Source organism: Cryptomeria japonica, chromosome 8, assembly GCF_030272615.1.
Source record: "Cryptomeria japonica chromosome 8, Sugi_1.0, whole genome shotgun sequence".
Taxonomy (NCBI): domain Eukaryota; kingdom Viridiplantae; phylum Streptophyta; class Pinopsida; order Cupressales; family Cupressaceae; genus Cryptomeria; species Cryptomeria japonica.
The window spans coordinates 736,507,384-736,525,158 of record NC_081412.1 but is presented as its reverse complement, the minus strand read 5'-3'; positions in this window follow the sequence as shown (position 1 = coordinate 736,525,158).

The following is a 17,775-nucleotide window of genomic DNA, read 5'->3' as shown; positions in this document are numbered from 1 at the left end:
ACCCAATATGGGAAAAACCTCGGTGAGAAGAGTTGTTGGAGACTACTACTCCAATCCAACCTCATAGGTAAAACACCAACTTACAAAGATTTTGGGCACCAACCCAAGGAGCATCAACCCTTGCACCTTTTAGGGCACCAACCAGCACCAACCCCTGCACCAAGCTTCAACTTAATGATGTATATTGAAATACTATTCTAATACAATTAAGGCTTCTTGTTGCAAATAGATTCTGCAACTATTGAATCAAATAACTCTCCGTTATATTTCTCTCCCTTTCACACACAGTCTCACAACACACTGTATCACACTAGGATGTTGCTTTCTCTTCCACACCTTGTTGGTTAGGTTCAACTGTTTGACTATGATACTGTCGGTAGAATCCTCTCACCAGTTTGCTCACTCTCTCACCCTACAACTTGCTCAAATTGCCTTCTTAATTTTTCTCGTTGCTCCCTCTCTCTTCTTATCACTCCACAATATTTCCAACATCAACCCTATTCCTATTCGAAGCTCTCATTACTTATACTCTATTTTCCCACCAGAATGCAATTCAAAAACCTAAGTGATTAGGCTTTTCTCTTTTTGACACAATCTTCATGAGATCCAATCCCACCTTTCTTGGATCAATCACCTATCCTCGAACATTGTACCTGCACACTATTTTCATCATAAAATGCATGTTTTTCTTGGAGTGGCAATCACTTATCAGATCTTCTGTCATGAAGTCAGGTGACACATAAAGTGTTCTAGAATTTTCCTTTATGTATCATATTTCCTTTGCCTTGATTCAGACACCAACTGGTCCCTAATCTTCCTCTATCATTTCTTCTTCCTCTAGCCGCAATCAGTTAGATGCAATCCCTTGATTTGTGGTTTACTTCATTAATAACAATTATCTGTTTCACCAACCCTGTCAATGAAGCTTCACCAACCACAACACACTTTCCAACTCAGCTCCACATGGCATCACACCGATCAAGACATGGTCTACCAACATGTAGTCTGTTCGGAAAACACATATCAGTAAGACCCTTGGCCAGTAGAGTGTTCTCCTTTTGTTAATCGGTAGAGCATTTGGTACCGGCTGCACATCTTTACCTCCGGTTGTGTGAGATAACTTTTAGCATTCTGCATCTTCATCATAAACAAGCAACCATCCTTCATACCAGTTTGTACTTTTATCCTTTATTTTCAATCTCCACCGGTTGACATCAATGACAACTTAGTGCCAAAATGCCAACAAGTTTGACATCCTTCACCAACCAAGACTCACTATCGGTTCAACTCACCTTACCGGTATGACCTAACTTCACCGGTGGACCTTCATACCTACTGCCCTCTTCTCTGTCGGTGGATAAACTTGGCCTTCCATCAAACATGTTGGTCCATCCACTGAATATATTTATGGATTGCATTATACTTCTCTTTGTCTATTAGTGATCACATCCCTCTGTTCTTCTTTGCTTCTTTTCTTTCTTGCCATGGGTCCTGCTTTATCGATGGATGCTACACTTCATGTGTACCGATAACATACCTTTTCTGTCTACTTACACACTCCATGCTTCATACTAATTGGCATAGTTACTTACTTCATCCATACCAGTCACCATTACTTGCTCACTAGTGACCATTCCATATTGGTTAACATCAATGACAACATAATGCCAACAAGCAGCGCTCCATTACCAGCCAAGCGTCCATAGCCCCAATTTAGCTTACTTGAAACACCCAAATTTAGTTGCTGGAAGTGAGTTATTTATTTATTTTAGATCATTTTTCACATTATATAATATAAAACAATTATTTATTCATAACCTTTAAGCAACTTTCAAACATTGAAGCCCGATACTGGGTTGGGAGCCACGGTGGACAACATGAAACATCCTAACTTCTGATTTTTCACTTAGAAACAAGTTCATCTGATAATTTACAAAATTTTCTGATGTAACTTATTGTGATGGTAATGCTGAGTAATCAAGTTAGCCTTTTCCAATTGAGATTCAAGAACTCAAATCATAATTAAATAATTATAGATCACCTTGGATACGCGTAGACAAAGATTTAAAGATTAACCAAACAATAATGAAGTTGTAAGGAGAAAAGAGTTGAAGTCTCAAAATTTTCCAACCTATTATACAAAGAACATCTTTCCTTTAGAATCCTTGAGAATAAACATATGTCTCGACACAACAAAATGAAATAAATAGAACAAGACAAATGAACCACATAAAATAAAAAGGGAGACAAACCCATAGAAAAAGAAAAACCACACACGCAACTCACAATCCCAAGAAAATAACAAAGAAAAAATAAAACAACTAAACTACTATAGTACAAAAGATCCAACTCCACCGAGGTTTAGTCAAAATAATGCTTGAGGAACTGACCATTGACGGACAATGGTACAAGTTCTCTAGTCAAGGAGCTCAATCTAAAAGTGTTCTCTCCTAAAATTTCAGCAATCTTCTAAGGACCTAACCACAACCTCTCAAACTTATGATGATCACCCTTATTCTCCTTGGCCTTGTCCCATAATTTAACTAAGTCAGAGATCCGAAAGGCTCTCACCTTGGCTCTTTTATCAAACTGTCGCTTAACAACTACTTGATTCTTAGCGAAGTGTTGTAGGGTATTTATCATTTTTTCATCAAGTTTCAATAATTCAGGAGGCAAACTTCTACCTGGTCCTCAATTTCAAGTTATTTCCTTAGTTGGAGTACATGTATCTGTAAATTAACTAGAAACATAGGGTTTTGGCCATAAATAAGGTAGTATGGAGAATTCCCTAGGGCAGCTTTAACTCTGGTGCGATCAGCCCATAGGGTGTACCTCAATTGATTGTGCCAATTCCTAGGGTTCTTATCTAGTAGCTTCTTAATAATGTCTAAAATATTCTTATTCATAGATTTAGCTACTCCATTACTTTGTGGATAGTAATTAGATTAAAATTTGAAGATTACCTTGTACTCATATGACCATTGCATTAATTGTGCTGAGGTTAAAGCAGGGCCATTGTCACATACCAAAGCAAATGGCATACCAAACCTGGTGATGATATACTCCTTAATGAATTTAAGAACAACTTCTATAGTGGCATTCCTACATGCTATGGCCTCCATCCATTGGGTACAATAATTCATTGTTGTGAGAATGAACTTGTGTCCTGTGGATGAATTAAGATTAATAACACTGACAAAATGCCCATTGGGAAAATGGTCTTACCTCGAACACAGGTTGGAGAGGCACGATGAGATTCCTTTCTCTAGAAGTTGTAGTTTGACAAGTACACTTTAAAAATGGTATGCCAATAATAGCCCACTTTAAATATCTGATGTGTTGTAGCATCTGTCGACCCATGGCTTGTACCATACTTCCCATAAAATTCTTCGATCATCTTAAGAGCCTCTTGTTGACCTAGACATCTAAGATAGATGCCTTCATAAATCTTTTTGTATAGTGTGGAATCTTTGATCATGTAATTGTGTGTGTGAAAAGTGGTCTGTATCTGCAAGCACAACACTTCAATCAAGTCATTACATGCATGGTTAGACAGATATAATCATGAATAATAAAACCATAACAAATCGACCCATTGCCTTCTAAAAGATGCGAGTATATGATTGCTCTCAGATTATAAGCAATACCAGTGACTAGACAACATCAAGACGGAGGCTTTAATCTATATTAACATGATGAATGCTAGATGGATGCAATATTAATCTAACAAGATTTTGCAATATTAAAGATAAATGATTTAATCAATATGAAATAATTAATATGCAATTTTCAATAAACCTAGAGCAAAAATAGTATAATAACAATAGATTCTCGAGCCCCGTTTTTGAATGGAATGAGAGTTTGAATCTATAGAAAATTCAGAAAGAAACCAATGGTTGAGATCAAATAATGATGAGCTGTCAAGATTTTCCAAGAGGAAGCACAATCCAGATGAATTGATGTGATTGGATGCTTTTCTCAGTTTTAAAGGAAATTGAACTAAAAATAAGATAAAATCAGAAAAAACTGATTTATTCTCTATTTCATTCAATTTTGAGATTTAATTGTTTTAATTGCTTTCTTTGAGATTATTTATCAATTTTTAATTTGTTTTTCAAGATTATCTCCAATTGATTTCTTTTCTCAATTAATTCCTTTTTTGATTTATTTCCATTTTTGAAGATTTGTGCTCAATTGATTTATTTAATTAAATATGCTAGGATATTCAATAAAATAAATAAGATAATTGTTTTAAAATGATTTACTTGGAATGATTTATTAATTAAATAAATATTTAATTAATATTGAGTGATTGATTTTGCCATGTGACATTTGATGATTAAAGAATTAATTGTGTGCTCAAGATTGATTTAATTGCCTTTGGTCAGGACCTTGGTGACGTTGTCGAGATTAGGGGCTCATGGGTTAGATGACCATTTTTAGGGTATTACATTTTCCCCTCTGTGAATTAATGTGTGAGCAGCGCATTGGTTCAAAGAATAGTTGATGTCTAGGAGATACTAATTCTGAACTTGCTTGATCATGAACTAGATGAAAAGCGAGGTGTTTAGCTTGATTCGAAGCGACGAAGCTGAATGAAGTCTGATTAAAGCGATACCATTCCTGAACTTGATTCAACTAGGAATGATAGAAAACAAAAGATACTGCACTTGAACTTGATTGATCAAGAAGTGGATCTTACTGATCTAGAACTTGATTGATCTAGACACAGTGAGTGATGATAAAAATCGATCTTGAACTTGATTGATCAAGATACGATGAAGATAAACTGTTCAGCTTGTTCAAGAAATGAATACTGAACACATGCTTAGATTGAGTATGATCAAAGATACTCTTTAAACCCTTGATTGAGTTTAAACGAATAATTAGCTTGATGAAAAGCGATGAAACTGATTACCGTTAAGAGATTGATTCAGATGAAGACAAATATCAGCTTGATAAAACTGATATGCCCCTAGCAATGAGATTTTGATTGATTGATTTTCTTTAGTTGAAAAAGATTTTTGCTCAACTTTCGATGAAGATTCGACATTTGAATATGTGAGGTCATAAGGTCACGAGTATGCCCCCTTGAGAGCAAAATCAAAAGATAGTGAGGGTACATGATGATAGGCAATTTGTGAGCGATGATAAGTTATTTGAGCACAAATTGACTCAGAGGAATTTTTGGAAATTTTGCGTTGATTGATAAGAAATTGAGCGTAAAGTTGGTCATAAAGTTGATGTGTAGAATGAAATTGAAATAAGATTCAACATTGAAATTGAGCGCAATTTGAAGAAAGAATAAGCTTTTGATGAAAAGAGCGCTAAGTGGTCCAAATTCTAAAATTGACTAGCAAAATGATCTCGAATTTCAATTTCAATCCCGAAAATGGACTCAGGATGGTCAAATTAGCTAAGGGTACAATTTTCATGTCCATGAGAGCAAGTTGAAAAATTAGGTTTTTGGCTATATATGGGACAAAAGTGTCATTTTCAATTCATTTTAACCCTCCAAGTTTGAAAATTCAAAAAACCTTTTGTGAAGAAGATGGTGGTCCCTACTCGTCAGCATCGATTCAAGCACTAGAGGAGACATAATTGACCCTGAAACTATGAGCCAGCGGTAAGTGATCGATTTTAAGCCTGTTTGTGTTTTCAATTTTGAATTTTTTTGTTCATTTTTCAAGTTTTTCACATTTTTGAAGTCGGGCATCATGGTTTATCATGCAAGACAAGATCCTGTCTCGTACGAGAAACTGGCAAAATTTATTTTGTCATTTCAAACCATTAGATTTGTCATTCTAGGGCCACCCACGTGTCGTACGATAGGTCTGTAAAAAGACCCTTTCATTGTGTGGGGTTTAAAAGTTCATCGTTTTAGCCTATTTTGTTGTACTAGAGCAATTCCTAGCTCGTACAAGATGCTACTTTTCTATGTTTTATCGTTCGAGAGACAATGAGCATTTTTGAGGGTGTAAACGTGAAATTTTGATTTTGCATTTGACTTAGCTGGATTTGCGTGATGTTTTACTTCTCTTGTAGGCTCATTTGGAATGTTTTCTGATGCTTCGTTGTTGGGTTTTTGCAGGTTTGATTACCTCTTGTGTTATTTAGATGTGTGTATCCTCCCATGGTGACATTAGTATGAGATAGATCTAAGGTTGAGCAAGCTCATGTTGATTTGTGCGGCTTGACTCACTTGTTGAGAGTACTTGATATCCGTGTGAACCACGGGATGCTCACGGCATTGGTAGACCGATTTCATTCAGAGCATAACACATTTCATCTACTGGTGGGGGAGTTGACCATCACTCTTGAGGATGTATATAGGATCCTCTGCATCCATTTTGCTGGGGATAAGGTGGATTATGATTCAGGGCACCTTCCAAGATTGCAGGTAGTCAGGTATGTCTTTGGGGATCCTGATATTTTGACTCACTCCATGAGTTGGGACATCCTTATGAGAAGGTATAGTGAGGAGTATCCTTTGGCATGCATCATAGCAGGATTGATAGGCTATTTTATGATGTCGAACAGAGGGTAGAAGGGTTTCCAGTGTGGATGGGGCTAGATGTTAGAGAGGTTGATAGAGACCCCTTAGAGACTTGGTTGGGGTTCTTATTTATTGGACCACATGTATGCATGAGATTGTCTACAGAGATGGGTGTAGCATGGCCACTCATGTCTATATTTTGTAGGTGTGGGCTTGGGAGAACCTTCCCATTTGTCAGTCGATAGTAGCTGACAGCAGAGAGCTTGGGTAGCCGATCATTTATAGGTATGCTAGATATATTACACAGCCCCATCTAGGCAAGACAGATTTCTGGAGATGGCAGCTCGATGACCTGATAGCCTTCGTATGGAGACCATACAGAGGTTTGGAGTCATGGGATGACTGGCGGCTAGTTTGTAGGGACCTGGTTGTTACACGCCCACTGATCGGGAGGTCACAAACCATTGTGGAGCGATTCATCATTTCTTGAGTGATGAGGCAGTATGGCCGACCTCAAGGGATCTCACGGGAGTATACAGCTTATATTTGGTATGCTGACGAGGAGAGACAGGGATGGTTTTTGCGGTTATCATATGCTTTGGCTATGCAGGAGTTGACTGGGTTACATCGCCTAAGGTGGGATTACATGGATGATGTAGCGGATGTAGGGGTATTGCCCCAGTATAGAGATCATTTTCAGCAACATCCATTGCCATGTTTTACAGATCCAGGTGAGCAGGCTCCTCATATTGAGGATACTGAGGATGATTCCCTCGCATCGGCATAGGGACAGGGCAAAAGATAGGACCAGAGGCAGGGTCAGGCACAGAGAGTTGAAGCTTCATGATGGGGTAGTGGTGATCCAGGTGCTAGCAGTAGCAGGGTGCCAGCTAAGGGAGGACAACAATGGGGTGAGGGTGGATCCCTAGGAGGAGTGGGAGTGAGATTGGGTGGTACGGAGGATGAGTGAGCAGCACCTAGGCAGGTTCAGCAATGGAGGGAGGAGCAGGGTGGAGGTGGTGGTGGAGGTGGGGATGGAGGTGGAAATAGGGGGCCTGCGAAAGAGCAGGGGATAGATGCTGGATGGTCGATGAGGGCATGTCTTGCAGAGCTGCAGTCACAGTTGCTAGTGGCTTAGACTCAGCTGGTGGAGCGAGACTGGTAGCTGGCCGAGATGACGATTGAGCTTGATTGCCAGATCGCCGAGGTGAGGACTGAGTGTGATCATCAGATTGCAGTGCTGAGAGAAAAGATGAGAGCAGAGATAGAGCCCCTGCAATAGGAGGTCCTTCACCAATCCAGTAGGGCATCTTACTATGTTGAAACATATAGTGTTGCAGTTCATGTTTCTCAGCAGGTGATACCTTACTCTCAGTACATGGCATGATCAAAGGGAGCGCGGGTGCCTCATCAGGATCCCAGACATCAGGCTCCTCCTCCACCACCAGGCGATGAGGGAGAGGGAGCGAGCTAGATGATTTCTTTTTTGTAGCTCAGATATTTTTTTGTAGACACATCCATTTTTGTAGCCTATATGATTCTTGCTCTGATGGGAGTTTGTTTATGTCTTTTGACATCATTTTGTACCTTGAGACTTGACATGATATATATATATGAGATCCAATTTGACTTCATCATACTTGTATTGATTTTCTTATGAGATGTCTTGTATATGCTTTATTCTATATGTATGCATTTCTTTTCAGCATGAATGCAAATGGAATATGAATGTCTATTTTTGTTTCTTTTCATATGCAAATAAATGAATGTGAATGAGTAATGAATAATGGATTTTTTTCATTTTTCTATTCAATAATATGAATACAAGTGAGTGATAGTGAATGTATGAATCTATATTAAATGCTCATGTATGCAGCTAACATCTCAAAACACAAGTACTCGATCGGAGAAATGATGAAAGGAGACCACTTAGCAAAGAAATGATGACGCTCCAACTCTCATTCAAAAAATAAAGAGAAAGCATTGTTACTATACCAAAATCACTTTGAAATTCATGAGATGTAGAATGAAATGTAGGATTGAGATACAAAATGGGATGCAAAATGAAATGCAACCTAAACCTAGTCACTGGACTTTGAACAGCTTAATTGTCATCATTGAGTGTTTTACAATTATAGTAGGCAGATTAGAGTTCCTTTCTTTGCATGTGCAATAGTAATGATCTTGTCCATAATGACCTTTTTTCGTTCATATCCTTGGACAGATTTTGCAGGGACTCGGATTACATAATAAAGAAATTCCCTCAAACCAGACAAAGAAATGATATGGACCTCCCTGTAGCATTCAAATAAGAGGAGTCGAGGTATGTGTGGCGATTCCACCTTGATGTGAAGGGTCTTATCACAGATACTCAGCTAATTTAGATGTTTCTAGATCATTGGGATCATTCCTACAAGTAGCAAACAAGAAAATATTATGCCCCCAATCCTTGCTCCTCTTAGTCAAGATAGACTTCCTTGAGTTACTCAGAGGGATAATAATCGAAAACCAATATAAAAGACAGCACACAGAAAATTCATGCATAGCTCAAATTGTTTAGTGATTGTTTTCCATTATGTTGTTTTTCTTGTTAACTCAGTGATAAAACTCTTCAGTAGTTAGGAGACAGGTAAGTGTCTCAGAGTGGATGACCAGATTTCACTGACGTAAGGTTGACTTGGTTGACACTTCTTAGGACATGCAATGTGTGCTTGTCAATTAACCTAAGACTATGACAATGATCGGTTTCAAGCCATGAGGGTTTCAACAAACCAGGATGTCACAAAAGTGACTGAAATATGTACAAGCAAAAGCAAAGATGCATGAAAGTGGGAATGCCAACGTTGTGTTGATAGATGGAGTGCTTGAGTACAAGAGGCACCTATTTGCTAGGTTTTCACCTGCTTGACAGAGATGCATATATTTTTTTACCAAGGTGCCTATTTACTAGGTTTTCACCGAGGCTTTTTCTCTCTTTTTTACTTTTTTCTCTTTTCTTTTTTTTTTTTTTGAATTTCTTCAGGACTTTTTTTGATTTTTATGATTTCTTTCAGGACTTTTTCTGATTTTAAAAAATTTTCTAGGACTTTTTCCACTGTAAAAGTTGTTGGAGAAAAGAATATTTAGGTGAAGAACTTCTTCAAATGGATGGTGTTAATCGGCTTGCAGAGCTATTCTCCTTCCGATGTTGAGAGTTGATAAGCACCAGAGCCAAAAGTTGTAGTAACAATATAGGGACCCAGCTAGCTGGGTTCAAACTTCCCTTTATTATCTCGAAACTGTTGATTTTTAGGATACTCTCTTAGAACTAAGTCACCAACCTGAAATTCTCGATGTCGAACTTTCTTGTTATATCCTCTAGACATGCATTTTTGATATACTCTGAGATGATCAAACGCCACTTGCCGACGCTCATCCAACAATTCAAGCTCTTGCAACCTAGATATTCTATAGTCTTCATCAGTAATAAGACCTTGCAAAGAAACTCTTAGAGATGGTATTTCTACCTCAATAGGTAATACTGCTTTGGACCCATACACCAAAGAGAAAGGTGTAGCCCCAGTAGGTGTTCTGATACTTGTTTTATAAGCCCATAATGCAGAATTGAGCTACAGATGCCAATCCTTCCTAGATTTGTTCATTGTTTTGTGCAAGATAGTCAGTAGGTTTTTGTTAGGTGCCTCTGGTTGTCCATTACCTTGAGGGTAATATACTGAGGACCAATTTTGCTTGATTTTAAATTTCTCACAGAGTTCATCCAGATCTTTGTTCTTAAACTATCCTCCATTGTCAGTTATAATGGACAAAGGTATACCATACCTGCAGATGATATAATTAAGAATAAAAAGAGCTACTTGTTTTCATGTTGCCTTGATGAGTAGAACTACTTATAACCACTTAGTGAAGTACTCAGTGGTAGTGATAATAAATTTATGTCCATTAGATGATGCTGGATATATTTGACCTATCAGATCGAATGCCCACTGTTGGAAGGGCCGGTGTGTTACAAATGGTATGAGATCCCTTGCAAGACCATGGATAAGTTGCCCATGTAACTGACACTTTTCACATGTTTTAGCAAACTTTATGGCTTCCTTCTCCATGTTTAGCCAATAGTAGCCAGCCCTTAGTAGTTTGCGTGCTAAAGTCAGACTGTTCGAATGGGATCCACAAACACTTTCATGAACCTCAGATAATGCATGTTGGGACTCCTCAATTTCTAGACATCTAAGCAAAGTATTATCTAAACTGCACCTGAATAGGTCATTAGCAATGAGGACATACCATGATGCATTTTGGATTAGGCCTCTTTTTTTATTTGGGGAAAGATTGGCAAGGACAACTTGGTCACGTAGGTAAGAGTAAATATGGCTATAACGAGATGAGTCATGTCCAATAATAGAATAGACTACCTGGGACTCAGGAGAATCATAGGCAGGGTAATATAACTCTTCCACCAGGAATTCAAAATGAAAATTAGACTCATGTAATTGTGGTATAGATGCCAAAGTAGCCATTGCATCCGCTACTCGATTTGTTGTTCTGGGTATCTGCTGAAATGATACAGAGGTAAAATATTGCTTGAGGTCATTCACCATCCTCTTATAAGGCATATGTTTCTCATCTCTCATCTAATATAGATCATTGATCTGGTTGATAATGAGTTGAGAATCTCCATAGATGTGCAATTCAGTGTTCTTCCACTCAATGGCCAGCTTGATCCCATTTAGCAAAGCTTCATATTCTACAATGTTGTTTGTGTAAGGGAAGAGAATATTGTAAGCCTTTGGGATTGAATATTTCTAGGGAGTAATAAATAGTATCACGGCACCAGAGCCATGTTGAGTAAAAGACCCATTAAAGAACATCTTCCACGATTGTTCAACAAGGTGCATGATTGATTCATCTGAGAATTCTATATGCAGGGGTTGATCATCTTCAAGTGGAGCTTCAGCAAGTTGGTCAGCGATCACCTATCCTTTGATGGATGTTCATTCCACATATTCAATGTCAAATTCTATAAGGACCATAACCCATTTGGCTAGTCTTCCTGTAAGTGTTGCTTTACTGAGAAGATACTTGAGTGGGTCAATCTTGGCTATCAGCTTAATAGAGTGTGCCAACATATAGTGCCTTTATTTTTGTGATGCAAAGACCAATGCTAAGCATTCTTTCTCTATCATAGTGTAATTCATTTCATATGACACTAATGTTCTGCTAATGTAGTAGATAGCTCATTCTTTTTTATTGTCATCATGTTATGCCAGAAGTGCCCCTAGTGAAGTATCTGTAGTGGATATGTACAAGATCAGTGGCTTACCTTTAATCGGTGGCATTAATATGGGTGGATTAGCATGATATTCTTTGATTTGTTGTAAATTTAGTTCACAATCTTTATCCCAGTTGTATTGAATCCCTTTCCTTAATACCTTTGTGAAGGGTTGAGCTTTGTCAGCTAGCTGAGATATAAAATGCTTTATGGACTGAAGTCGACCTTGTAGACTTCTCATCTGACTGATATTCTTGGGTGGAGGTATTTCCATTATAGCTTGTACTTTTTCAGGGTCAACTTCAATTCCCTTTCTAGATGTTATATACCCAAGCAATTTTCCTGATGTTACTCCAAATGCACATTTCTTTGGATTTAAGCGGAGCTTGAATCTTTCCATTCGATCTAGTATGAGACCTAGCTCTTAAATGTGTGTAGATCGTCTTTACCAGGGTATCATCAACATAATCTTCCATGTTTTTATGCATCATGTCATGGAAGATAGTGGTTATTGCTCTTTGATAAGTTGCTCCTGCGTTCTTTAGACCAAATGACATAACGTTCCAGCAGAAGGTTCCCCATGCACATGTGAAAGTTGTCTTTTCTTGATCTTCAGGTGCTATCTTGATCTGATTGTAACCGGAGAATCCATCCATTAATGAATACATCTCATATCCAACAATCATATCTACTATCATGTCAATGTTGGGCAATGGAAAATCATCTTTTGGACATGCCTTGTTGAGATCCCTGAAATCTATGCAAACTCTAATAGATTTGTCTGCTTTGGATACAGGTACTATGTTGGATATCCATTCTGCATAGTCTATAGCTTTGATAAATCCAGCTTTTAGCAATTTCTCTAATTCAGCCTTGACTAGTAGTGCTACATGAGAATACATCTTTCAGAGTTTTTGTTTGACTAGTTTAACTCCTGGCATGATAGAGAGATGATGCATGATGAGATCAGGATCTAGTCCTAGCATATCTGAGTATGTCCATGCAAAGTTGATCTTCTTTTCCAAAAAAAGATTGCTGAAATCTTTTAACTCTTCTGCTGATAGTGATTGAGCTAAATGAATGATATGCGGTATCTCTTGACTCCCAATGTTCACTGGTTGAGTTGACTCGGTAGTATATCAAGTATCTCACTTGTAGGCGCCTCAGAGAGGTTTTCACCTTTAGGTACGTCCTTTATTTTCTATGTTCTAGAGTCTGACACCGCCATAATGTGGTTTTCGCCATCAGATATTTTATTCTTATTTTTCTTGTTTTTGTGACTAAGATACTTGATATCCGCTTCAGTCATATTTTCATTATGTTCGCTGGTGGAAGAGTACATAGGTTTAGCTACATTGAGATAGTAGGCTAGTGTATAGTCATTAGCAAAAGTAGGCATGTTCAAGGGTTGGTTATAAAGGGTGCAATCAATCAATTCTGAATGTATTAAGGATAAGGTTGGAATAGGCTCAAGGGAGGTCATAGTACTATCATCATGGTTTTAGACCAACCAGTTGAGTTCCAGAATACTACCTTGAGTATGTGTCTCGAGACCAGGAAGATTTACGACATGATTATTGTCATTCATGTTAGTATTTATTAGACCTAACTCAACTGACCTACTTCTAGTGCCGTTACTTACTTCAAACTAGACTATGTACCGTGGTATAATAGTAGATAGTATCTCATCATTCATGATAGAGTAATCATAATGTGTTGTTGAATAGTTGTTGTCATAGATAGAGCTCCTGTCTGAGTCATCAGAGTCATATGATGGAGTTGCTAACTTATCTTCAAGTGGTTTAGTAAAGGCATATATAGTATCAACACCCACATCCTTGATGCTGCAAGTTCCTTCATGATTTGGTTCATTGATTTCTTGCATTTGACACACTTGTGGACATGACTTTGATGGTTCTATTAATCCCTATCATCTGTTCCATTCAACTTCTTCTGGACTGATAACTGGTTCATTTGTTGTAGCTTCTAGTTCTTCTTGTGTGATTCCATACTTGATTTGTCCTATCTCATTAGGAGGATTGGTAGGTGAAGGACTTGTTTGTGTCTTTTCTTTCTTCAGCTATCAGTCATAGTCTTCTTGTCATTTTAATCTGATTTCTTCTATTTCCTTTTGCATTCTTAGGTGTATCAGCTCTTGTGTGTCATTTGTAGTATCCCTGGGTTCTTCAAACATTTCTGTGGTAGATGTATCTAAGATGTGATCTGGACCCCATCCATACTCATTTGAATCAGTTTCAATGTCATCTACTTGTTGTTTGTCAGTATAGGTGACTAGAAAGTTTAGTGGGGAAAATAATTCTCTGATCCTGTATACCTCGTTTCTAATATCCTCTAGAACCTCTACTTCCTGTGGTATGATAGCTGATAGAACTAGAACTTGATTTCCATCTGTTTCCTCTCTCTGGGTAGGCAATTCTTGTTGTTCAGCGTCAAACTCTTCCTAAGTTTGGTGAGCATTAATCTCTTGTATGGTTAAAGGTAGTGTAGACACCCAAAATTGTCATGTCTAATTAAATAAATATTTTATTTATTTAATTATCTAAGCTTAATTCTTCTATTAATTAAATAAATCTTTATTTATTTAATTAATTCATTTATCCTCTTCTAGCCTTATTTCTCATTTAAATAAATACATTTATTTATTTAAATTATCCTTTTCCTAAATTAAATAAATATTTTTATTTATTTAATTATCCCACTTCTTCTATTAATTATATAAATCTTTATTTATTTAATTAATTCATTAACCTTTTCTACCCATGACACTTGTCATTCATCTCTTAATTCATACACTACCTACCTCTCTTATTATTTTATTATTTCTTTTACCTACCCTCTAATCATAGCCGACCTCCTTTTACACCTCTCAATCTTATCCCTCCATTTCATATAGTGTCTTCTATATAAGGAGATGCTTCCTTCATTATCAAACCCTAATCGTTCTATGCATTCTAATCATCTTTTATGCACTTGACTACACTACGATCCTACTTGCGACCACATTTCGTTCTTTGTTGAGCTCTTGTGCACATATAAAATCTGAGAGCAAATATATCAAGCAAGATCAATGGAGATAGGAAGAATGGAGATTCAAACCCTATTGGACATGTGATGGTATAATCTTTATAATTTCATTTGATTTGCATTGTCTTAGGTAATCTTCATATGTTATGGTGGATCTTTGTTGTTGTTAGGCTAGGGTTTTGTGGTTGAATTCATTTAGCCTTTCAATATCGTTATTATTGTTATCCATTTTCACCATATACATTTTGGCACGCCCGATGGGACATGGATTTTTGTTAGATCTGTATTTTTTGCAGATTTTTCTAACCCTATATTGTTGTTTTCTAAAACAATTTGGAGAATAATCTTGTGCAGATAGGGTTTTGGACACAAAATCAAGATCTTTGAGAGATTCGATCATATCTCACAAACGGCTAGGAAATTTTGCACCAAATTTTTTTTCCAGGTTGAAAAAAGTATGAGGAGCTCTCAATCCAAAATTCAGAATTTTTGGAGCACATTTTCATTTTCTATGAATTTTTTATGATTTTTCATAAAAATTAATTTTGAGAGCAAATGAGAGAATTTTTGGGATTTTCTTATATTTTTAGAAATCTCTCATAATTATACATAGGATCTGTTCTTTGTGATTTTAATTTTGATGCAAAATATTTCCCTAAAAATCGGATCTTTAAAAATTAGGGTTTTTCCTTATTTTGATCAGATCTCACAAACGGCTTTGAATTTTGACATAAAAGTTTTTGTGCAAGTTAGGAAATGTTTTAGAAGGATTCAGTAAAAATTTCAGATTTTTTGGATTATGTTGTCAATTTATATGAATTTTTAATGAATTTTCATAAAAACTTAATTTTGTGAGCAAATTAGCGAATTTTTTGGATTTTCTTACATTGTTGGAAATAAATCCAAATTATACATAGGATCTATTCTTTGTGATTTTAAATTTGATGCAAAATCATTCCTCAAAAATCAGATCTTTGAAAATTAGGGTTTTACATTATTTTATTCATATCTCACAAACTGCTTAGATTTGTTGTAGAAAATTTTTTGTGCAAATTTGGAAGACCATCAGGACTCTCCAGTAAAAATTTCAGATTTTTTTGGATCGATTTTGCATTTTATATGAATTTTTTATGATTTTTCATAAAAATTTAATTTTTGGAGAAAATTAGCAAATTTTTTGGATTTTCTTACATTTCTGGAAATCTCTTGAAATTTTACAGGTGGTCTTTTTTTTATGATGAATCAGATCTTTGAATTGGTCAATAAAACACATTGTTGAAGGCCCCTATTTCACAAAGTCTTTTGGATCTAAAATTTACCTAATTTGTGTGCTTGCAGGAAGGGGTAATCATTTGAAACAATCCAAACTACTAATAAATCTTTGTTGCAAGTCCTTGGCAAGGGTTTTTGGATTTTTATTGTGTGCCTTGTTTTCATAGACTAGCAAACACTTCAATTGGTGCACTAAAATTGAATCATTGTCTTTTGTGTCTTGAGCAATAGGCTCCTTTTGTTTAATCTTTAGAGGGTCTGTCTTCCCATGTGGTTATTAGGACTACTAGCGAGAAGAGAATGACCCAAGTGGTAGCGAGCAAACCCCACCTCTTCTGAACCACTATAAACAAATGTATTCATGGTGAAAACTATGGATAATGTGTGCTGATTAGTTCATACCGACACTATGTCTCCCCATAAACCCGTTTGATCAAATTTATTTGATCATTTGTAGGGCGTAACCCCTACCGGCTGGGAGCCTTCTGTATTTATAGAGCTGAAAGTGCCGCATGTATGGCCACACGAGCGGATACCCTTACTAGTACCTTTTTGTTTTAGAAGTCAAAATCCTTCTAGTTGTTGAGGCAGGAGGTCGGACCTCTGGTAGCGGCCCACACACATACGGTTCTTAGTAGAGATACACAGTTCGCCACGGGGAGTTTTCGCGGGGACTGATGCTTGGCTGACCCGAGAAGTGAGTGTCGAGGGTGGAGCCAGTGAGGTCAAGCATCTAAGTATCCGCTCTGAATAGCGTAGCCTTGAGGGTAAAACCTCATGTGGGATCAACAACTATTGTCTTGGCTAGCCATAAGAATTGTGCTTGACTTATTTTAAACATTCAAAACATTCAAGACCAAACAGCAAAACATTGTCTCTTTTGTGTCTTCAAGTGTATGCAAAACATTTTTACATTAAAAAACACACTTTTCTTGGAGTCATTTTGAGTCTAAACACTTGCAAACATTGAGTCCTCATCAACATTGTGTCCTCTTGTCATGAAAAACAATCAAACATTCAGATTTGGTCACAACTTCACAAATTGAAAATTTTTTATAGTCCAGCAAACAAGAGCAATCAATTTCGGAATTCTTGAGCTTCCTAGGTTGTTTCTCTAGGTTGTTTCTCTAGGTTTTCATCTAGCATTCAACTTGTCTTTGGGTCTCACAAAATCCATCATTGCTTTACACCTTACATTACATTCACATTTGTCTAAACTTGAGTCAAAAGGTCACTTGCTTGTCCTCATCATACTTTGTCAACACACTACATACAACAACATTTTGCTAAGTGGTCCCTCATCAAGGTCTATCACCTTTGGGTCTCATTTGGTCTTACTTAGAGTCAAGGTCAACTTACCTCATCAAGAGAAACTATCCTCTCTTTGGAAGCCACACCTACTCTACTACATACATACTTGGTCTTACACTTTGGACATTGCAAGTACACTTCAGATTCATTTACATTCCATCCAACTCTTAGTCTTCCACACTCTTTCCATTTTCATCTAGTCTCACACATCTTGGTCAATACCTAGTTCATGGTTGAAACCCGCCTTCAAAAATCTAGGAGAGAAACTAAAGAGGCTCAAGAGTCCACAATCATGAGTTCTTATGAGTATGACAATGATATCTTTTTCAATTCTGATCATACTACATTACCTGACATGGATGCCTATAGAAACATTCCAAAT